Below are 23,428 nucleotides of genomic sequence, written 5' to 3' on the forward strand. Positions count from 1 at the left end.
GGGGCTTAAGGCTAGGGAACGTGAAGGGGGCTGAAGGCTGGTGAAGGTGAAGTGGGCTGAGGGCTGGGGAAGGTGAAGCGGGCTGGAGGCTGGGGAAGGTGAAGGGGCTGAAGGCTGGGGAAGGTGAAGGGGACTGAGGGCTGGGGAAGGTGAAGGGGGCTGAGGGCTGGGGAAGGTGAAGGGGGATGAGGGCTGGGGAAGATGAAGGGGCTGAAGGCTGGGGAAGGTAAAGGGGGCTGAAGGTTGGTGAAGGTGAAGGGGGCTGAAGGCTGGGGAAGGTGAAGGGGGCTGGGGAAGGTGAAGGGTGATGAGGGCTGGGGAAGATGAAGGGGGATGAGGGCTGGGGAAGATGAAGGGGGCTGAAGGCTGGGGAAGGTAAAGAGGGCTAGGGAAGGTGAAGGGGGCTGAAGGCTGGGGAAGGTGAAGGGGGCTGAGGGCTGGGGAAGGTGAAGGGGGCTGAAGGCTGGGGAAGGTGAAGGGGGCTGAGGGCTGGGGAAGGTGAAGGGGGCTGAAGGCTGGGGAAGGTGAAGGGGGCTGAGGGCTGGGGAAGATGAAGGGGCTGAAGGCTGGGGAAGATGAAGGGGGCTTAAGGCTAGGGAAGGTGAAGGGGGTTGAAGGCTGGTGAAGGTGAAGGGGTCTGAGGGCTGGGGAAGGTGAAGGGGGCTGAAGGCTGAGGAAGGTGAAGGGGGTTGAAGGCTGGGGAAGATGAAGGCGGCTGAGGGCTGGGGAAGGTGAAGGATGCTGAGGGCTAGGGAAGATGAAGGGGGCTGAAGGCTGGGGAAGGTGAAATGGGCTAAGGGCTGGGGAAGGAAGCTGAAGGTAGCTGAGAGCTGGGGAAGGTGAAGGGGGCTGAAGGATGGGGAAGATTAAGGGGGCTGAAAACTGGGGAAGATGAAGGGGGCTGAAGGCTGTGGAAGGTGAAGGGGGCTGAAGGCTGGTGAAGGTGAAGGAGGCTGGGGGCTGGGAAAGGTGAAGGGGCTGAAGGCTGGGGAAGGTGAAGGGGCTGAGGGCTGGGGAAGGTAAAGAGGGCTTGGGAAGGTGAAGGGGGCTTAGGGCTGGGGAAGATGAAGGGGCTGAAAACTGGGGAAGATGAAGGGGGCTGAAGGCTGTGGAAGGTGAAGGGGGCTGAAGGCTGGTGAAGGTGAATGGGGCTGAGGGCTGGTGAAGGTGAAGGGGGCTGAAGGCTGGGGAAGGTGAAGGGGCAGAAGGCTGGCGAAGGTGAAGGATGCTGAGGGGCTGGGGAAGGTGAAGGGGGCTGAGGGCTGGGGAAGGTGAAAGGGGATGAGGGCTGGGGAATGTGAAGGGAGATGAAGGCTGGGGAAGGTGAAGGGGGCTGAAGGCTGGCGAAGGTGAAGGGGGCTGAAGGATGGGGAAGATTAAGGGGGCTGAGGAAGGTGAAGGAGGCTGAAGGCTGGGGAAGATGAAGGGGCTGAAGGCTGGGGAAAATGAAGGGGGCTGAGGGCTGGGGAAGATGAAGGGGGCTGAAGGCTGGGGAAGGTGAAGGGAGCTGAAGGCTGGGTAAGGTGAAGGGGGCTGAAGGCTGGGGAAGGTGAAGGGAGCTGAAGGCTGGGGAAGGTGAAGGGAGCTGAAGGCTGGGTAAGGTGAAGGGGGCTGAGGGCTGGGGAAGGTGAAGGGGGCTAAGGGCTGGGGAAGGAAGCTGAAGACTGGAGAATCTGAAGGGGGCTGAGAGCTGGGGAAGGTGAAGGGGCCTGAAGCCTGGGGAAGGTGAAGGGGGCTGAAGGATGGGGAAGATTAAGGGGGCTGCGGAAGATGAAAGGGGCTGCAGGCTGGGGAAGATGAAAGGGGCTGAAGGCTGGAGAAGGTGAAGGAGGCTGAAGGCTGGGGAAGGTGAAGGGAGCTGAAGGCTGGGGAAGGTGAAGGGAGCTGAAGGCTGGGTAAGGTGAAGGGGGCTGAGGGGCTGGAGAAGGTGAAGGGGGCTGAGGGCTGGGGAAGGTGAAAGGGGCTAAAGGCTGGGGAAGGAAGCTGAAGACTGGGGAAGCTGAAGGGGGCTGAGAGCTGGGGAAGGTGAAGGGGGCTGAAGGCTGGGGAAGGTGAAGGGGGCTGAAGGATGGGTTAGATTAAGGGGTCTGAGGAAGATGAAGGGGGCTGAGGGCTGGGGAAGGTGAAGGGGGCTAAGGGCTGGGGAAGGAAGCTGAAGACTGGGGAAGCTGAAGGGGGCTGAGAGCTGGGGAAGGTGAAGGGGGCTGAAGGGTGGGGAAGGTGAAGGGGGCTGAAGGCTGGGGAAGATGAAAGGGGCTGAAGGCTGGAGAAGGTGAAGGAGGCTGAGGGCTAGGGAAGGTGAAGGGTGCTGAGGGCTAAGGAAGGTGAAGTAGGCTGAGGGCTAGGGAAGATGAAGGGGCTGATGGCTGGGGAAGGTGAAATGGGCTAAGGGCTGGGGAAGGAAGCTGAAGGGAGCTGAGAGCTGGGAAAGGTGAAGGGGGCTGAAGGATGGGGAAGATTAAGGTGGCTGAGGAAGGTGAAGGAGGCTGAAGGCTGGGGAAGATGAAGGGGCTGAAGGCTGTGGAAGGTGAAGGGGCTGAGGGCTGAGGAAGGCGAAGGAGGCTGAAGGCTGGGGAAGATGAAGGGGGCTGAGGGCTGGGAAAATAAAATATTGTCCCATTCTATTATTTTCCAGTATGCAAATCAATCTCCTCTGATTATGTACAATGGGGAATGAAGGTCTGGGGGCTTGTGAGGATCTGGCTTCGTATCTGGATTTTGTTAAATTTAGTGTGTTCTTGTTGGAATTAAACAGACTTTTACTGCTACTTAGTGATTGTGGAGAGATACCGGGAACTTTTCATCTCTGATAAAGACGTGATCCCTGCTAACACTTTACAGTTTACTCTCTGAAGATGGACGTAGATGGTAGCTGCCCTGGAACAATGTATCCCATTAGCTGATTCATTTATACAGATTTCATGTCAGATAAATCTGCAAAAAACTAGACCATGATCTCCTAATTCGTAAATAGATCTAATTATTTAGAACCGTGACTGCTAGTGACACAAGGCCAGCTGCCTGCTACCATTGTGTATGGGCGTACAGCTGGAAGCACAGCAAAATGAAAGGAGCAAATTTGCACCTTGGCAAAACCATATTGTACTGCAGATGGGGGGCAGACTTAAAATGGGCAGCATGGTGGCAGAATGGTTAGTTTGCTGCAACACAGCACTGAGGTTTTCAGTTTGATTCCTAGCATATCCCTATCTGTGTGGAGTTTGTATGTTAGCTCTGTGTTGTGTTTGTGTGGGCTTCCTCTGGGTATTCTGGCTCCCTTCCATAATCCAAAAACCATGCTGGCCTTTTAATTGGCTTCTTACCAAAAAATAAGCCTTAGGGGTCTATTCATTATGTTAATTATCAGGGTCCAAACGGGGTATCTGCAAGCGGCTTCACTGCTTCTTTCAGAGCAGTGAGACAAGTGCACATGCGTCACCTACAGGTCACGTATGCGCACAAGAGCCCCGACGTCCAGCGGAAGGAGCCGGACATGGGAAGGAGGATTCAAACGTTTTTGCTGCACAGGACTCCTTCCCACAGGGAAGGAGCAGGTAGCAGGAGCACTCACCATCTGAAGATGGTGAATGATCTTGCAATCAAGCTCTGAAAATATTGTATTTTCAGAGCTTGATGAATTCTGTCCCCATACTAGTGTATGGGGACAGCGGGCCAGTCCGGGAGAGAAAGGTAAGCAGGAGATATCTGTGATACTATTGTATGGGGACAGCGGGCCATTCTGGGAGAGAAAGGTAAGTAGGAGATATCTGTAATACTAGTGTATGGGGACAGTGGGCCATTCCGGGAGAGGAAAGTACAGTAAGTAGGAGATATCTTTGATACTAGTGTATGGGGACAGCGGGCCATTCCAGGAGAGGAAGGTAAGCAGGAGATATCTGTGATACTAGTGCACAGGTTCTCAAACTCGGTCCTCAGGGCCCCAAACAGTGCATGTTTTGCAGGTCTCCTCCCATAATTACTAGTGAAATAGTTGCACTACTAGTGAAATAGCTACACCTGTAGATCTTTTAAAATAAGTCAGTGAGTAATGAATACACCTGTGCACCTGCTGGGTGACCTGCAAAACGTGAACTGTGTGGGGTCATGAGGACAGAGTTTGAGAACCACTGTACTAGTGTATGGGGAGAGCGGGCCATTCCGGGAGAGGATGGTAAGTAGGAGATATCTGTGATACTAGTGTATGGGGAGAGCGGGCCATTCCGGGAGACAAAGGTAAGTAGGAGATATCTGTAACACTAGTGTTTGGGGACAGCAGGCCATTCCGGGAGAGGAAGGTAAGCAAGAGATATCTGTGATACTAGTGTATGGGGAGAGCGGGCCATTCCGGGAGAGGAAGGTAAGCAGGAGATATCTGTAATACTAGTGTATGGGGAGAGCGGGCCATTCCGGGAGAGGATGGTAAGTAGGTGATATCTGTGATACTAGAGTATGGGGAGAGCGGGCCATTCCGGGAGAGAAAGGTAAGTAGGAGATATCTGTAATACTAGTGTATGGGGACAGCAGGCCATTCCGGGAGAGAAAGGTAAGTAGGAGATATCTGTGATACTAGTGTATGGGGACAGCAGGCCATTCTGGGAGAGGAAGGTAAGCAGGAGATATCTGTGATACTAGTGTACGGGGAGAGAGGGCCATTCCAGGAGAGGAAGGTAAGCAGGAGATATCTGTAATACTAGTGTATGAGGACAGCGGGCCATTCCGGGAGAGAAAGGTAAGTAGGAGATATCTGTGATACTAGTGTATGAGGACAGCGGGCCATTCCGGGAGAGAAAGGTAAGTAGGAGATATCTGTGATACTAGTGTATGGGGACAGCGAGCCATTCCGGGAGAGAAAGGTAAGTAGGAGATATCTGTGATACTAGTGTATGGGGACAGCGGGCCATTCCGGGAGAGGAAGGTAAGCAGGAGATATCTGTAATACTAGTGTATGAGGACAGCGGGCCATTTCGGTAGAGAAAGGTAAGTAGGAGATATCTGTGATACTAGTGTATGGGGACAGCGAGCCATTCCGGGAGAGAAAGGTAAGTAGGAGATATCTGTGATACTAGTGTATGGGGACAGCGGCCATTCCGCCATAGGAAGGTAAGTAGGAGATATCTGTGATGCTAGTGTATGGGGACAGCGGGCCATTCTGGGAGAGAAAGGTAAGTAGGAGATATCTGTGATACTAGTGTATGGGGACAGCAGGCCATTCCCGGAGAAAAAGGTAAGCAGGAGATATCTATGGTACTATTGTATGGGGACAGCGGGCCATTCCGGGAGAGGAAGGTAAGTATGAGATATCTGTGATACTAGTGTCTGGGGACAGCGGGACATTCCAGGAGAGAAAGGTAAGTAGGAGATATCTGTGATACTAGTGTATGAGGACAGCGGGCCATTCCGGGAGAGAAAGGTAAGTAGGAGATATCGGTGATACTAGTATATGGAGAGAGCGGGCCATTCCGGGAGAGAAAGGTATGTAGGAGATATCGGTGATACTAGTGTATGGGGACAGCGGCCATTCCGCCATAGGAAGGTAAGTAGGAGATATGTGTGATGCTAGTGTATGGGGACAGCGGGCCATTCCAGGAGAGGAAGGTAAGCAGGAAATATCTGTGATACTATTGTATGGGGACAGCGGGCCATTCCGGGAGAGAAAGATAAGCAGGAGATATCTGTGATACTAGTGTATGGGGACAGCAGGCCATTCCCGGAGAAAAAGGTAAGCAGGAGATATCTATGGTACTATTGTATGGGGACAGCGGGCTATTCTGGGAGAGGAAGGTAAGCAGGAGATATCTGTGATACTAGTGTATGGGGAGAGCGGGCCATTCCGGGAGAGAAAGGTAAGTAGGAGATATCTGTGATACTAGTGTATGGGGACAGCGGGCCATTCCGGGAGAGGAAGGTAAGTAGGAGATATCTGTGATACTAGTGTATGAGGACAGTGGGCCATTCCGGGAGAGGAAGGTAAGCAGGAGATATCTGTGATACTAGTGTAGGGGGACAGCGGGCCATTCCGGGAGAGGAAGGTAAGCAGGAGATATCTGTGATACTAGTGTATGGGGACAGCAGGCCATTCCGGGAGAGGAAGGTAAGTAGGAGATATTTGTGATACTAGTGTATGAGGACAGTGGGCCATTCCGGGAGAGGAAGGTAAGCAGGAGATATCTGTGATACTAGTGTATGGGGACAGCGGGCCATTCCGGGAGAGGAAGGTAAGTAGGAGATATCTGTGATACTAGTGTATGGGGACAGCGGGCCATTCCGGGAGAGGAAGGTAAGTAGGAGATATCTGTGATACTAGTGTATGAGGACAGTGGGCCATTCCGGGAGAGGAAGGTAAGCAGGAGATATCTGTGATACTAGTGTAGGGGGACAGCGGGCCATTCCTGGAGAGGAAGGTAAGCAGGAGATATCTGTGATACTAGTGTATGGGGACAGCAGGCCATTCCTGGAGAGGAAGGAAAGCAGGAGATATCTGTAATACTAGTGTATGGGGACAGCAGGCCTTTCCGGGAGAGGAAGGTAAGCAGGAGATATCTGTGATACTAGTGTAGGGGGACAGCGGGCCATTCCTGGAGAGGAAGGTAAGCAGGAGATATCTGTGATACTAGTGTATGGGGACAGCAGGCCATTCCGGGAGAGGAAGGTAAGTAGGAGATATCTGTGATACTAGTGTATGGGGACAGCAGGCCATTCCGGGAGAGGAAGGTAAGCAGGAGATATCTGTGATACTAGTGTATGGGGACAGCGGGCCATTCCGGGAGAGAAAGGTAAGCAGGAGATATCTGTGATACTTGTGTATGGGGACAGCAGGCCATTCTGGGAGAGGAAGGTAAGCAGGAGATATCTGTGATACTAGTGTATAGGGACAGCGGCCATTCCGGGAGAGAAAGGTAAGTAGGAGATATCTGTGATACTAGTGTATAGGGACAGCGGCCATTCCGGGAGAGAAAGGTAAGTAGTAGATATCTGTGATACTAGTGTATAGGGACAATGGACCATTGCAGGAGAGGAAGTTAAGTAGGAGATATCTGTGATACTAGTGTATGAGGACAGTGGGCCATTCCGGGAGAGGAAGGTAAGCAGGAGATATCTGTGATACTAGTGTATGGGGACAGCGGGACATTCCAGGAGAGGAAGGTAAGCAGGAAATATCAGTGATACTATTGTATGGGGACAGCGGGCCATTCCGGGAGAGAAAGAAAAGCAGGAGATATCTGTGATACTAGTGCATGGGGACAGCAGGCCATTCCCGGAGAAAAAGGTAAGCAGGAGATATCTATGGTACTATTGTATGGGGAGAGCGGGCTATTCTGGGAGAGGAAGGTAAGCAGGAGATATCTGTGATACTAGTGTATGGGGAGAGCGGGCCATTCCGGGAGAGAAAGGTAAGTAGGAGATATCTGTGATACTAGTGTATGAGGACAGTGGGCCATTCCGGGAGAGGAAGTTAAGCAAGAGATATCTGTGATACTAGTGTATGGGGACAGCGGGTCATTCCAGGAGATGGAGGTAAGCAGGAGATATCTGTGATACTAGTGTAAGGGGACAGCAGGCCATTCCGGGAGAGGAAGGTAAGTAGGAGATATCTGTGATACTAGTGTATGGGGACAGCGGGCCATTCCGGGAGAGGAAGGTAAGTAGGAGATATCTGTGATACTAGTGTATGAGGACAGTGGGCCATTCCGGGAGAGGAAGGTAAGCAGGAGATATCTGTGATACTAGTGTATGGGGACAGCGGGCCATTCCTGGAGAGGAAAGTAAGCAGGAGATATCTGTGGACTTGTGTATGGGGACAGCGGGCCATTCCGGGAGAGGAAGGTAAGTAGGAGATATTTGTGATACTAGTGTATGAGGACAGTGGGCCATTCCGGGAGAGGAAGGTAAGCAGGAGATATCTGTGATACTAGTGTATGGGGACAGCGGGTCATTCCAGGAGAGGGAGGTAAGCAGGAGATATCTGTGATACTAGTGTATGGGGACAGCGGGCCATTCCGGGAGAGGAAGGTAAGTAGGAGATATCTGTGATACTAGTGTATGAGGACAGTGGGCCATTCCGGGAGAGGAAGGTAAGCAGGAGATATCTGTGATACTAGTGTAGGGGGACAGCGGGCCATTCCTGGAGAGGAAGGTAAGCAGGAGATATCTGTGATACTAGTGTATGGGGACAGCGGGCCGTTCCTGGAGAGGAAGGTAAGCAGGAGATATCTGTGATACTAGTGTATGGGGACAGGAGGCCATTCCGGGAGAGGAAGGTAAGCAGGAGATATCTGTGATACTAGTGTATGGGGACAGTGGGCCATTCCGGGAGAGGAAGGTAAGCAGGAGATATCTGTGATACTAGTGTATGGGGACAGCAGGCCATTCCGGGAGAGGAAGGTAAGTAGGAGATATCTGTGATACTAGTGTATGGGGACAGCGGGTCATTCCAGGAGAGGGAGGTAAGCAGGAGATATCTGTGATACTAGTGTATGGGGACAGCGGGTCATTCCAGGAGAGGGAGGTAAGCAGGAGATATCTGTAATACTAGTGTATAGGGACAGCGGCCATCCCGGGAGAGAAAGGTAAGTAGGAGATATCTGTGATACTAGTGTATGGGGACAGCGGCCATTCCGGGAGAGAAAGGTAAGTAGGAGATATCTGTGATACTAGTGTATGGGGACAGCGGCCATTCCGGGAGAGAAAGGTAAGTAGGAGATATCTGTGATACTAGTGTATAGGGACAATGGACCATTGCGGGAGAGGAAGTTAAGCAGGAGATATCTGTGATACTAGTGCATGGGGACAGCGGGCCATTCCTGGAGAGGAAGGTAAGCAGGAGATATCTGTGATACTAGTGTATGGGGACAGCAGGCCATTCCGGGAGAGGAAGGTAAGCAGGAGATATCTGTGATACTAGTGTATGGGGACAGCGGGCCATTCCGGGAGAGGAAGGTAAGTAGGAGATATCTGTGATACTAGTGTATGAGGACAGTGGGCCATTCCGGGAGAGGAAGGTAAGCAGGAGATATCTGTGATACTAGTGTAGGGGGACAGCGGGCCATTCCGGGAGAGGAAGGTAAGCAGGAGATATCTGTGATACTAGTGTATGGGGACAGCAGGCCATTCCGGGAGAGGAAGGTAAGTAGGAGATATTTGTGATACTAGTGTATGAGGACAGTGGGCCATTCCGGGAGAGGAAGGTAAGTAGGAGATATCTGTGATACTAGTGTATGAGGACAGCGGGCCATTCCGGGAGAGAAAGGTAAGTAGGAGATATCTGTGATACTAGTGTATGGGGACAGCGAGCCATTCCGGGAGAGAAAGGTAAGTAGGAGATATCTGTGATACTAGTGTATGGGGACAGCGGCCATTCCGCCATAGGAAGGTAAGTAGGAGATATCTGTGATGCTAGTGTATGGGGACAGCGGGCCATTCCGGCAGAGAAAGGTAAGTAGGAGATATCTGTGATGCTAGTGTATGGGGACAGCGGGCCATTCCAGGAGTGGAAGGTAAGCAGGAGATATCGGTGATACTAGTATATGGGGACAGCGGGCCATTCTGGGAGAGAAAGGTAAGTAGGAGATATCTGTGATACTAGTGTATGGGGACAGCAGGCCATTCCCGGAGAAAAAGGTAAGCAGGAGATATCTATGGTACTATTGTATGGGGACAGCGGGCCATTCCGGGAGAGGAAGGTAAGTATGAGATATCTGTGATACTAGTGTCTGGGGACAGCGGGACATTCCAGGAGAGAAAGGTAAGTAGGAGATATCTGTGATACTAGTGTATGAGGACAGCGGGCCATTCCGGGAGAGAAAGGTAAGTAGGAGATATCGGTGATACTAGTATATGGAGAGAGCGGGCCATTCCGGGAGAGAAAGGTATGTAGGAGATATCGGTGATACTAGTGTATGGGGACAGCGGCCATTCCGCCATAGGAAGGTAAGTAGGAGATATGTGTGATGCTAGTGTATGGGGACAGCGGGCCATTCCAGGAGAGGAAGGTAAGCAGGAAATATCTGTGATACTATTGTATGGGGACAGCGGGCCATTCCGGGAGAGAAAGATAAGCAGGAGATATCTGTGATACTAGTGTATGGGGACAGCAGGCCATTCCCGGAGAAAAAGGTAAGCAGGAGATATCTATGGTACTATTGTATGGGGACAGCGGGCTATTCTGGGAGAGGAAGGTAAGCAGGAGATATCTGTGATACTAGTGTATGGGGAGAGCGGGCCATTCCGGGAGAGAAAGGTAAGTAGGAGATATCTGTGATACTAGTGTATGGGGACAGCGGGCCATTCCGGGAGAGGAAGGTAAGTAGGAGATATCTGTGATACTAGTGTATGAGGACAGTGGGCCATTCCGGGAGAGGAAGGTAAGCAGGAGATATCTGTGATACTAGTGTAGGGGGACAGCGGGCCATTCCGGGAGAGGAAGGTAAGCAGGAGATATCTGTGATACTAGTGTATGGGGACAGCAGGCCATTCCGGGAGAGGAAGGTAAGTAGGAGATATTTGTGATACTAGTGTATGAGGACAGTGGGCCATTCCGGGAGAGGAAGGTAAGCAGGAGATATCTGTGATACTAGTGTATGGGGACAGCGGGCCATTCCGGGAGAGGAAGGTAAGTAGGAGATATCTGTGATACTAGTGTATGGGGACAGCGGGCCATTCCGGGAGAGGAAGGTAAGTAGGAGATATCTGTGATACTAGTGTATGAGGACAGTGGGCCATTCCGGGAGAGGAAGGTAAGCAGGAGATATCTGTGATACTAGTGTAGGGGGACAGCGGGCCATTCCTGGAGAGGAAGGTAAGCAGGAGATATCTGTGATACTAGTGTATGGGGACAGCAGGCCATTCCTGGAGAGGAAGGAAAGCAGGAGATATCTGTAATACTAGTGTATGGGGACAGCAGGCCATTCCGGGAGAGGAAGGTAAGCAGGAGATATCTGTGATACTAGTGTAGGGGGACAGCGGGCCATTCCTGGAGAGGAAGGTAAGCAGGAGATATCTGTGATACTAGTGTATGGGGACAGCAGGCCATTCCGGGAGAGGAAGGTAAGTAGGAGATATCTGTGATACTAGTGTATGGGGACAGCAGGCCATTCCGGGAGAGGAAGGTAAGCAGGAGATATCTGTGATACTAGTGTATGGGGACAGCGGGCCATTCCGGGAGAGAAAGGTAAGCAGGAGATATCTGTGATACTTGTGTATGGGGACAGCAGGCCATTCTGGGAGAGGAAGGTAAGCAGGAGATATCTGTGATACTAGTGTATAGGGACAGCGGCCATTCCGGGAGAGAAAGGTAAGTAGGAGATATCTGTGATACTAGTGTATAGGGACAGCGGCCATTCCGGGAGAGAAAGGTAAGTAGTAGATATCTGTGATACTAGTGTATAGGGACAATGGACCATTGCGGGATAGGAAGTTAAGTAGGAGATATCTGTGATACTAGTGTATGAGGACAGTGGGCCATTCCGGGAGAGGAAGGTAAGCAGGAGATATCTGTGATACTAGTGTATGGGGACAGCGGGACATTCCAGGAGAGGAAGGTAAGCAGGAAATATCAGTGATACTATTGTATGGGGACAGCGGGCCATTCCGGGAGAGAAAGAAAAGCAGGAGATATCTGTGATACTAGTGCATGGGGACAGCAGGCCATTCCCGGAGAAAAAGGTAAGCAGGAGATATCTATGGTACTATTGTATGGGGAGAGCGGGCTATTCTGGGAGAGGAAGGTAAGCAGGAGATATCTGTGATACTAGTGTATGGGGAGAGCGGGCCATTCCGGGAGAGAAAGGTAAGTAGGAGATATCTGTGATACTAGTGTATGAGGACAGTGGGCCATTCCGGGAGAGGAAGTTAAGCAAGAGATATCTGTGATACTAGTGTATGGGGACAGCGGGTCATTCCAGGAGATGGAGGTAAGCAGGAGATATCTGTGATACTAGTGTAAGGGGACAGCAAGCCATTCCGGGAGAGGAAGGTAAGTAGGAGATATCTGTGATACTAGTGTATGGGGACAGCGGGCCATTCCGGGAGAGGAAGGTAAGTAGGAGATATCTGTGATACTAGTGTATGAGGACAGTGGGCCATTCCGGGAGAGGAAGGTAAGCAGGAGATATCTGTGATACTAGTGTATGGGGACAGCGGGCCATTCCTGGAGAGGAAGGTAAGCAGGAGATATCTGTGATACTAGTGTATGGGGACAGCGGGCCATTCCGGGAGAGGAAGGTAAGTAGGAGATATTTGTGATACTAGTGTATGAGGACAGTGGGCCATTCCGGGAGAGGAAGGTAAGCAGGAGATATCTGTGATACTAGTGTATGGGGACAGCGGGTCATTCCAGGAGAGGGAGGTAAGCAGGAGATATCTGTGATACTAGTGTATGGGGACAGCGGGCCATTCCGGGAGAGGAAGGTAAGTAGGAGATATCTGTGATACTAGTGTATGAGGACAGTGGGCCATTCCGGGAGAGGAAGGTAAGCAGGAGATATCTGTGATACTAGTGTAGGGGGACAGCGGGCCATTCCTGGAGAGGAAGGTAAGCAGGAGATATCTGTGATACTAGTGTATGGGGACAGCGGGCCGTTCCTGGAGAGGAAGGTAAGCAGGAGATATCTGTGATACTAGTGTATGGGGACAGGAGGCCATTCCGGGAGAGGAAGGTAAGCAGGAGATATCTGTGATACTAGTGTATGGGGACAGTGGGCCATTCCGGGAGAGGAAGGTAAGCAGGAGATATCTGTGATACTAGTGTATGGGGACAGCAGGCCATTCCGGGAGAGGAAGGTAAGTAGGAGATATCTGTGATACTAGTGTATGGGGACAGCGGGTCATTCCAGGAGAGGGAGGTAAGCAGGAGATATCTGTGATACTAGTGTATGGGGACAGCGGGTCATTCCAGGAGAGGGAGGTAAGCAGGAGATATCTGTAATACTAGTGTATAGGGACAGCGGCCATCCCGGGAGAGAAAGGTAAGTAGGAGATATCTGTGATACTAGTGTATGGGGACAGCGGCCATTCCGGGAGAGAAAGGTAAGTAGGAGATATCTGTGATACTAGTGTATGGGGACAGCGGCCATTCCTTGAGAGAAAGGTAAGTAGGAGATATCTGTGATACTAGTGTATAGGGACAATGGACCATTGCGGGAGAGGAAGTTAAGCAGGAGATATCTGTGATACTAGTGCATGGGGACAGCGGGCCATTCCTGGAGAGGAAGGTAAGCAGGAGATATCTGTGATACTAGTGTATGGGGACAGCAGGCCATTCTGGGAGAGGAAGGTAAGCAGGAGATATCTGTGATACTAGTGTATGGGGACAGCGGGCCATTCCGGGAGAGGAAGGTAAGTAGGAGATATCTGTGATACTAGTGTATGAGGACAGTGGGCCATTCCGGGAGAGGAAGGTAAGCAGGAGATATCTGTGATACTAGTGTAGGGGGACAGCGGGCCATTCCGGGAGAGGAAGGTAAGCAGGAGATATCTGTGATACTAGTGTATGGGGACAGCAGGCCATTCCGGGAGAGGAAGGTAAGTAGGAGATATTTGTGATACTAGTGTATGAGGACAGTGGGCCATTCCGGGAGAGGAAGGTAAGCAGGAGATATCTGTGATACTAGTGTATGGGGACAGCGGGCCATTCCGGGAGAGGAAGGTAAGTAGGAGATATCTGTGATACTAGTGTATGGGGACAGCGGGCCATTCCGGGAGAGGAAGGTAAGTAGGAGATATCTGTGATACTAGTGTATGAGGACAGTGGGCCATTCCGGGAGAGGAAGGTAAGCAGGAGATATCTGTGATACTAGTGTAGGGGGACAGCGGGCCATTCCTGGAGAGGAAGGTAAGCAGGAGATATCTGTGATACTAGTGTATGGGGACAGCAGGCAATTCCTGGAGAGGAAGGAAAGCAGGAGATATCTGTAATACTAGTGTATGGGGACAGCAGGCCATTCCGGGAGAGGAAGGTAAGCAGGAGATATCTGTGATACTAGTGTAGGGGGACAGCGGGCCATTCCTGGAGAGGAAGGTAAGCAGGAGATATCTGTGATACTAGTGTATGGGGACAGCAGGCCATTCCGGGAGAGGAAGGTAAGTAGGAGATATCTGTGATACTAGTGTATGGGGACAGCAGGCCATTCCGGGAGAGGAAGGTAAGCAGGAGATATCTGTGATACTAGTGTATGGGGACAGCGGGCCATTCCGGGAGAGAAAGGTAAGCAGGAGATATCTGTGATACTTGTGTATGGGGACAGCAGGCCATTCTGGGAGAGGAAGGTAAGCAGGAGATATCTGTGATACTAGTGTATAGGGACAGCGGCCATTCTGGGAGAGAAAGGTAAGTAGGAGATATCTGTGATACTAGTGTATAGGGACAGCGGCCATTCCGGGAGAGAAAGGTAAGTAGTAGATATCTGTGATACTAGTGTATAGGGACAATGGACCATTGCGGGAGAGGAAGTTAAGTAGGAGATATCTGTGATACTAGTGTATGAGGACAGTGGGCCATTCCGGGAGAGGAAGGTAAGCAGGAGATATCTGTGATACTAGTGTATGGGGACAGCGGGACATTCCAGGAGAGGAAGGTAAGCAGGAAATATCAGTGATACTATTGTATGGGGACAGCGGGCCATTCCGGGAGAGAAAGAAAAGCAGGAGATATCTGTGATACTAGTGCATGGGGACAGCAGGCCATTCCCGGAGAAAAAGGTAAGCAGGAGATATCTATGGTACTATTGTATGGGGAGAGCGGGCTATTCTGGGAGAGGAAGGTAAGCAGGAGATATCTGTGATACTAGTGTATGGGGAGAGCGGGCCATTCCGGGAGAGAAAGGTAAGTAGGAGATATCTGTGATACTAGTGTATGAGGACAGTGGGCCATTCCGGGAGAGGAAGTTAAGCAAGAGATATCTGTGATACTAGTGTATGGGGACAGCGGGTCATTCCAGGAGATGGAGGTAAGCAGGAGATATCTGTGATACTAGTGTAAGGGGACAGCAGGCCATTCCGGGAGAGGAAGGTAAGTAGGAGATATCTGTGATACTAGTGTATGGGGACAGCGGGCCATTCCGGGAGAGGAAGGTAAGTAGGAGATATCTGTGATACTAGTGTATGAGGACAGTGGGCCATTCCGGGAGAGGAAGGTAAGCAGGAGATATCTGTGATACTAGTGTATGGGGACAGCAGGCCATTCCTGGAGAGGAAGGTAAGCAGGAGATATCTGTGATTCTAGTGTATGGGGACAGCGGGCCATTCCGGGAGAGGAAGGTAAGTAGGAGATATTTGTGATACTAGTGTATGAGGACAGTGGGCCATTCCGGGAGAGGAAGGTAAGCAGGAGATATCTGTGATACTAGTGTATGGGGACAGCGGGTCATTCCAGGAGAGGGAGGTAAGCAGGAGATATCTGTGATACTAGTGTATGGGGACAGCGGGCCATTCCGGGAGAGGAAGGTAAGTAGGAGATATCTGTGATACTAGTGTATGAGGACAGTGGGCCATTCCGGGAGAGGAAGGTAAGCAGGAGATATCTGTGATACTAGTGTAGGGGGACAGCGGGCCATTCCTGGAGAGGAAGGTAAGCAGGAGATATCTGTGATACTAGTGTATGGGGACAGCGGGCCGTTCCTGGAGAGGAAGGTAAGCAGGAGATATCTGTGATACTAGTGTATGGGGACAGGAGGCCATTCCGGGAGAGGAAGGTAAGCAGGAGATATCTGTGATACTAGTGTATGGGGACAGTGGGCCATTCCGGGAGAGGAAGGTAAGCAGGAGATATCTGTGATACTAGTGTATGGGGACAGCAGGCCATTCCGGGAGAGGAAGGTAAGTAGGAGATATCTGTGATACTAGTGTATGGGGACAGCGGGTCATTCCAGGAGAGGGAGGTAAGCAGGAGATATCTGTGATACTAGTGTATGGGGACAGCGGGTCATTCCAGGAGAGGGAGGTAAGCAGGAGATATCTGTAATACTAGTGTATAGGGACAGCGGCCATCCCGGGAGAGAAAGGTAAGTAGGAGATATCTGTGATACTAGTGTATGGGGACAGCGGCCATTCCGGGAGAGAAAGGTAAGTAGGAGATATCTGTGATACTAGTGTATGGGGACAGCGGCCATTCCGGGAGAGAAAGGTAAGTAGGAGATATCTGTGATACTAGTGTATAGGGACAATGGACCATTGCGGGAGAGGAAGTTAAGCAGGAGATATCTGTGATACTAGTGTATGGGGACAGCGGGCCATTCCTGGAGAGGAAGGTAAGCAGGAGATATTTGTGATACTAGTGTATGGGGACAGCAGGCCATTCCGGGAGAGGAAGGTAAGCAGGAGATATCTGTGATACTAGTGTATGGGGACAGCAGGCCATTCCGGGAGAGGAAGGTAAGCAGGAGATATCTGTGATACTAGTGTGTGGGGACAGCGGGCCTTTCCGGGAGAGAAAGGTAAGCAGGAGATATCTGTGATACTTGTGTATGGGGACAGCAGGCCATTCCGGGAGAGGAAGGTAAGCAGGAGATATCTGTGATACTAGTGTATAGGGACAGCGGCTATTCCGGGAGAGAAAGGTAAGTAGGAGATATCTGTGATACTAGTGTATGGGGACAGCGGCCATTCCGGAAGAGAAAGGTAAGTAGGAGATATCTGTGATACTAGTGTATAGGGACAGCGGCCATTCCGGGAGAGAAAGGTAAGTAGGAGATATCTGTGATACTAGTGTATAGGGACAATGGACCATTGCGGGAGAGGAAGTTAAGTAGGAGATATCTGTGATACTAGTGTATGAGGACAGTGGGCCATTCCGGGAGAGGAAGGTAAGCAGGAGATATCTGTGATACTAGTGTATGAGGACAGTGGGCCATTCCTGGAGAGGAAGGTAAGCAGGAGATATCTGTAATACTAGTGTATGGGGACAGCAGGCCATTCCGGGAGAGGAAGGTAAGTAGGAGATATTTGTGATACTAGTGTATGAGGACAGTGGGCCATTCCGGGAGAGGAAGGTAAGCAGGAGATATCTGTGATACTAGTGTATGGGGACAACGGGTCATTCCAGGAGAGGGAGGTCTGCAGGAGATATCTGTGATACTAGTGTATAGGGACAGCGGCCATTCCGGGAGAGAAAGGTAAGTAGGAGATATCTGTGATACTAGTGTATGGGGACAGCGGCCATTCCGGGAGAGAAAGGTAAGTAGGAGATATCTGTGATACTAGTGTATAGGGACAGCGGCCATTCCGGGAGAGAAAGGTAAGTAGGAGATATCTGTGATACTAGTGTATGGGGACAGTGGGCCATTCCGGGAGAAGAAGGTAAGTAGGAGATATCTGTGATACTAGTGTATGAGGACAGTGGGCCATTCCGGGAGAGGAAGGTAAGCAGGAGATATCTGTGATACTAGTGTAGGGGGACAGCGGGCCATTCCTGGAGAGGAAGGTAAGCAGGAGATATCTGTGATACTAGTCTATGGGGACAGCGGGCCATTCCGGGAGAGGAAGGTAAGCAGGAGATATCTGTGATACTAGTGTATGGGGACAGCAGGCCATTCCGGGAGAGGAAGGTAAGCAGGAGATATCTGTGATACTAGTGTAGGGGGACAGCGGGCCATTCCTGGAGAGGAAGGTAAGTAGGAGATATCTGTGATACTAGTGTATGGGGACAGCAGGCCATTCCGGGAGAGGAAGGTAAGTAGGAGATATCTGTGATACTAGTGTATGGGGACAGCAGGCCATTCCGGGAGAGGAAGGTAAGCAGGAGATATCTGTGATACTAGTGTATGGGGACAGCGGGCCATTCCGGGAGAGAAAGGTAAGCAGGAGATATCTGTGATACTAGTGTAGGGGGACAGCTGGGCCATTCTGGGAGAGGAAGGTAAGCAGGAGATATCTGTGATACTAGTGTATAGGGACAGCGGCCATTCCAGGAGAGAAAGGTAAGTAGGAGATATCTGTGATACTAGTGTAGGGGGACAGCGGGCCATTCCTGGAGAGGAAGGTAAGTAGGAGATATCTGTGATACTAGTGTATGGGGACAGCAGGCCATTCCGGGACAGGAAGGTAAGTAGGAGATATCTGTGATACTAGTGTATGGGGACAGCAGGCCATTCCGGGAGAGGAAGGTAAGTAGGAGATATCTGTGATAATAATGTATGGGGACAGTGGCCATTCCGGGAGAGAAAGGTAAGTAGGAGATATCTGTGATACTAGTGTATAGGGACAATGGACCATTGCGGGAGAGGAAGTTAAGTAGGAGATATCTGTCATATCTCCTGCTTTAATGAATTTTCACCTACTTTTGTAGAAATTAAGGGGTCTATTTACTGAGCAGTGTTAGGAGACAGAGTGAAAAGTGATAAGGTGCCAGCCAATCCGCTCCTAACTGCCATCTCACAGCTGTGTTTGAAAAATGACAGGAGCTGATTGGCTGGTACCTTATCACTTTTCACTCTTCACTTTTCACTTCTCCTAACACTGCTTAGTAAATAGACCCCTAAGTGATGATGACTAGGCCTCTTAGTGTGTATGTGTGTGTGTACATGTGGTAGGAAATATAGGGCCTGATTCAGAGCCTGTCGCTATTTGCGCTCGCTCGTCCAGAAAATAGGGGTGGCTATTCAAATGAACCGTTCGCTGTTTGCGGTCTGTTCACGCCTCTAGCTCTGAACGAGCGAACAAAACTTGCGGTCGTTTTTTGGGAACTACGCCCCCTGGCAGCTCGCATCCTACGTCATGTCGCTATTTATTAGATTAATCGAGTACATCGACCAGGGTATGAGCTGCTCGCTATTCTTGTGGTTGGTTTTTGCTACCACAATCTTGCGAGCAGTTCTGGCTATAAAATAACCCAGTGACGTGGTCAATGACGCTGCTGTATTCATTATGCACACCCATAAAACGCCCGTTTTGACCTTTAAGCACGCCTGCGTTCGGATCTCCACTCCCCGTTTTCAAGCACCTTCCCCTGTTACCACCAACATACGCCTCATTCTGTCACTCAAATTATCAGGCATTCGCTATTTTGCGAGCACATGAATTTCGGCCGCACTGACTGGTTCGCGCATGCGTATAATGATCCGTACGCATGCGCAGTTGGGCAAACATCGCTCGGAGCGAACGAGCTGCCGCTTACGAGTGGCTCTGAATCAGGCCCGTAGAGTGTAAGCTCCGCTGCAGCAGGGACTGATGTGAATGACTAAATACTCTCGGTAAAGCGCTGCGTAATATATGTGCGCTGTATAAATGATTGTTAGTAATTAGAGAGATTTGTGTCTGGGAGGGGGGTGTCCTAGCTGAACTCTAACTTGCAGTGTAAAACTAAACCTGTCCAGCATTTGTGGGCTGCATGCAGACTCAGGGTCTGATTCAGCAAGGAACGCCGTTGCTTATACGCACGCCATCGGACAATTGTTGCATTCTGCGCATGCGTATGCAGTGCACGTGCGCAGAGGATATGCAGACCCATGGCAGAGTAATTAACAGGAAGTTCCATTTGTGGGTGGTGACGGGGGGACGGGGGGTGATCGGGCGAACGCAGGCGTGCCTGTGCGTTAGGACGGCATTGCATGGGCGTGCATAAATTATCCACAGCGATGCCATACGCAGCCTCAGGACTCATAGCGTGCACTGAAGTTATCAATCCCTGAGTGAGGTCTGACCTGCCTTACCTGTGCGTATGGCTCCGATGGTTCTCGATGTTAGTAATGGGAAGTGGGCGTCCTTGTCAGGCTGCGATCGCAATGTGAATGCGACATTTACATATCACCGCTGACGCAACTGCGTTGCGTGCGTATAAGCAGCGTAGCCATCCTTGCTGAATCAGGCCCTCAGCCGGTATTACCCTGAATGCAGACATAATAAATGTATTTTCCCCCTTTGCACTGTAATGTGGTTGCTCCAGGTACAAAGTTCCTGTCTTTTTTTTTTGTATGTTGTTTTTTGCTTTGTTCTCAACACTGACTCCTAAAATAGAAGATAATGCACCCTCCCGCCTCCCCTCACCCCGGCTTTGTATAGATGAGTGGGCAGATGGAGGAAAAATCTATTTAATGGACATAAACTCATAAAGTGAAATGCTTACTGCAGAGTAGTGTAGAAGATCTCATGGTCCGACAGAAAAATGTCAACACAATCTCAGACTTTGTTTATTGACGTCCCCATTGAAAGTAAATCGTTATTGTTAGGAGTGTGTGTTTTTGGGGCCAGTTTACAGCCTCTTAACCTTGTGAAATGTCTGGTGAGTTCTTGCTGACGATGTAGATAACAGAAGTAAGAAATGGGAGTCACCAGTATACTGGTGGTTTGAACCAGTCCGGTCGTTCAAGCACTTAGCCCAAGGACCAGATCGCAATGTAAAGCACCTGAGATTGCAAGCGGTGGGTGGACGTGGCCTCGGGTGCAGCGCGGCTCAGGGCACAATCCCCGCACTGAACGCACCAGTTCTCCTCATCTCAGACACCATTCTGGCTGCTGGGACATGGACCAATATCATAACAGTCACATGACATTGACAGATGACACAGGTTGGCATCTTAGCTTTGGGTGCCAATATATATGTCTCCGCCTATATGTCTCTATATTATATGCAAAGAATATTTTGATAACAACAAATATCTGCACACAAAGTAGTAGTAGGTATTGATCACTAAATTACCCCGTAAGATAGCGTAATATTGGGTATTCTCTAGACGCCTGTCATTTTACCGATGCCGGGAGAGGACGGTAAGCAGGGGATATCTGTCATAGCCACTGCGGACAGCCGCGTGGGGAGGGAGGGTTAGGTTTAGGTCTCCCGGGGGTACTTAGGGGTAGACACCCCCCCCCCCGGGAGGTTAGGGTTAAGCTAGGGGGAGGGAGGGTTAGGGTTAGGCACCCCTGGGGGGACTTAGGTTTAGGTGACGGGGAAGGGGGAGTTAGGTTTAGGCACTTAGAGGGGGGATTAGGGTTAGGCACGGGGGGGGAAGCTTAGGGTTAGGCACCCCTAAGGAGGGTTAGGGTTAGGGGGGGAGGTTAGGTTAGTAAATACTTACCTGGGGATGATCGGGATTTTCACCCATGTCGGGCAGCCGCTGTACGGATTTGAACTTGCGTCCCGCAGTAATTCATACCGATTCCAGCCTTAACAGCCAGGATTAAACTTGAAATGTAGAAGAAAAGAGAGTGGGTGTATATATTATTAAATGAAATTATATTTAATTTAATAGAATTATGTTTAAAATTGTTGTCCCATTTCCACCGGGTAGGGTAAAGTTAAGGTTAAAATCAAAGAAACAAACAAAGATATATACATATAAATTGTGCTCGAAGAATGAAGATAGTGTATAAAACAAGAACCTGTCTACTGTGTCTTATTCATAGGTTGTTTTATCAATATGTAGCTGCTTGCTGGATATCATTTTCTTTCTTTATTACAATCTGTTCACCTGATCTAGAGTTGAGCTGTGGATATATATATATATATATATATATATATATATATACACGTGGAGAATGTTTATTAATGGTAAGTAATGTAGATTAGATCCATCAATAGGCTATTTCTCCCCCAATGTGTGAGTATATTTTCATACATCCTTTTTAATTATACCACATCTCTTGAGATAGTTTTACGTTGGCCGCCCACTTCCCCTTACTGACCTCCGTAATAATTAGCAAGACAGTGAAACCATCGGTAACATGGAGCACCATCGATCGGAGCCTCACGCACACTGGCACAAGGTCAGAAATGCTAACCCTCGCCGCAAGCAGTAGAGCTCAGGCTGCGTTTGGCATTGCAGTGGCTAATTTATGCACGCCCCTGTGACGGCGTTCAAACGCGCTGGCACGCCTGCGTTTTCTCCAACCTCCCCCCTGTCACCACCCCCAAACGGTCACTTCCTGTCAATTATTCTGCGAATGGTCTGCGTAGTGTCTGCGATCACAGTGAGACCTACGCGCACTGTGATGCATACACATGCGCAGCGCGCTACAATGGGCCGTCTGCGTGCGTAATCGCAGTTGCGAATGGCAAGGAATCAGGCCCTATGTGCATTAATATGCTCTACATCAGCGGCTGGATGACCCCTCTGCTCCTGGTTCCTCTGTCTACATACATACATGGCAGCAGCTTCAGTACAACTAATCCAGTACACAAGAGCTGTCAGTGCAGGGTTATAATAAGACCTTTTATCCTGACCGCCACAGCAGGACCAGCCCGTCAGACAAGAAAGGCCATAGATTTCTTCATGACAAAATACGGCGCTAAGGTGCTGTGACTGCGCAGTGCAACAGATTCAGCTCTAAGATCTCTATTTCTATTGGTCCACGCAGTCACCCCCCTCCCCATGTGGCCGTACCCTGGGCTAGCAGTGCTCTCTGGTTTCCCCAGCCTACATTCCTTAGGGCAGTTAGGGCCCCACAGCTTTCTACCCCGTCCCCCACTATACATACTGTATATCGACATTAGAATGTTCATGATGTCGGCATTCAGCATGCCAACACTGATGTTGGTCAACATTGTTAGAATGTCGATATACTGTTTCTGTCCCTAATCGTTGCGGCAACCGTAGCGCTAACTCTAAGGGTCAGATGTACCGAGCTTGGAAAAGTGATAAAGTGGAGAGTGATAAACTGCCAACCAGTCAGCTCCTAACTGTCAGTTTTCAAACACAGCCTGTGACATGACAATTAGGAGCTGAGTGGCTGGGACTTTATCACTCTCCAATTGATCACTTTCCAGAGCTTAGTCCATCTCTTCCTAAGTCTCCTGGAAATGTTGACATGATGTCAATGTCGGCATTTTGCATGTGTCGACATTATTGATGGCGACCATTTTTACCATGTTGACATAGTGATGGCATACCCCGTCCACCCCTATTATAACCTGCCACTGCTAGCTTCCCCTGTACAGCAACTCTATAGCCCCCTGTACCTGCGGGGTCTATTTGATACCCGCCGGTGCTAAGATTGCGTCTTACAATGCTATCATGAGTGCTAGTAATGCACTGACAGATACATTTGCCGATCAATTGACTGGCCAATATATCTGCTGCCCGTCGGCCAGTGTGTACCCGCGATATGTCGGTAAACGTCGGCATTGGCTGTGCTGCACAGCCGAGGGACAGATATGTCTGCAGACCGCCCGTACATACTCAGCGGCAGCCGCGGGGAGGGGGCGGGACACGCCCCCGCCCGGGACACGCCCCCTTGCCGCCGGATCCCGCAGCCAGAAACAGATGATGGCCGTTCAGTGTGTACGACCGACCATCATCTGCAGATATATCTGTCAGGTGTGTACCCACCTTCACGCAACCAGATCACATTGCAAATGCGATTGCTGATAAATGGGCCCCTGATACTGATCACTTTGTTATTCTCTCCAATAATGTTTGTATTTGCTAATTGTCATATCCACAGACCTTTATCTTCCTCCAGAACGGATTGCTGGCAGCATTTAGAAGAGGGGATAATTAGCTCT

Source organism: Taudactylus pleione, unplaced genomic scaffold (genome assembly GCF_031769625.1).
Source record: "Taudactylus pleione unplaced genomic scaffold, aTauple2 ptg000447l, whole genome shotgun sequence".
In the NCBI taxonomy this organism is placed as follows: Eukaryota; Metazoa; Chordata; class Amphibia; order Anura; family Myobatrachidae; genus Taudactylus; species Taudactylus pleione.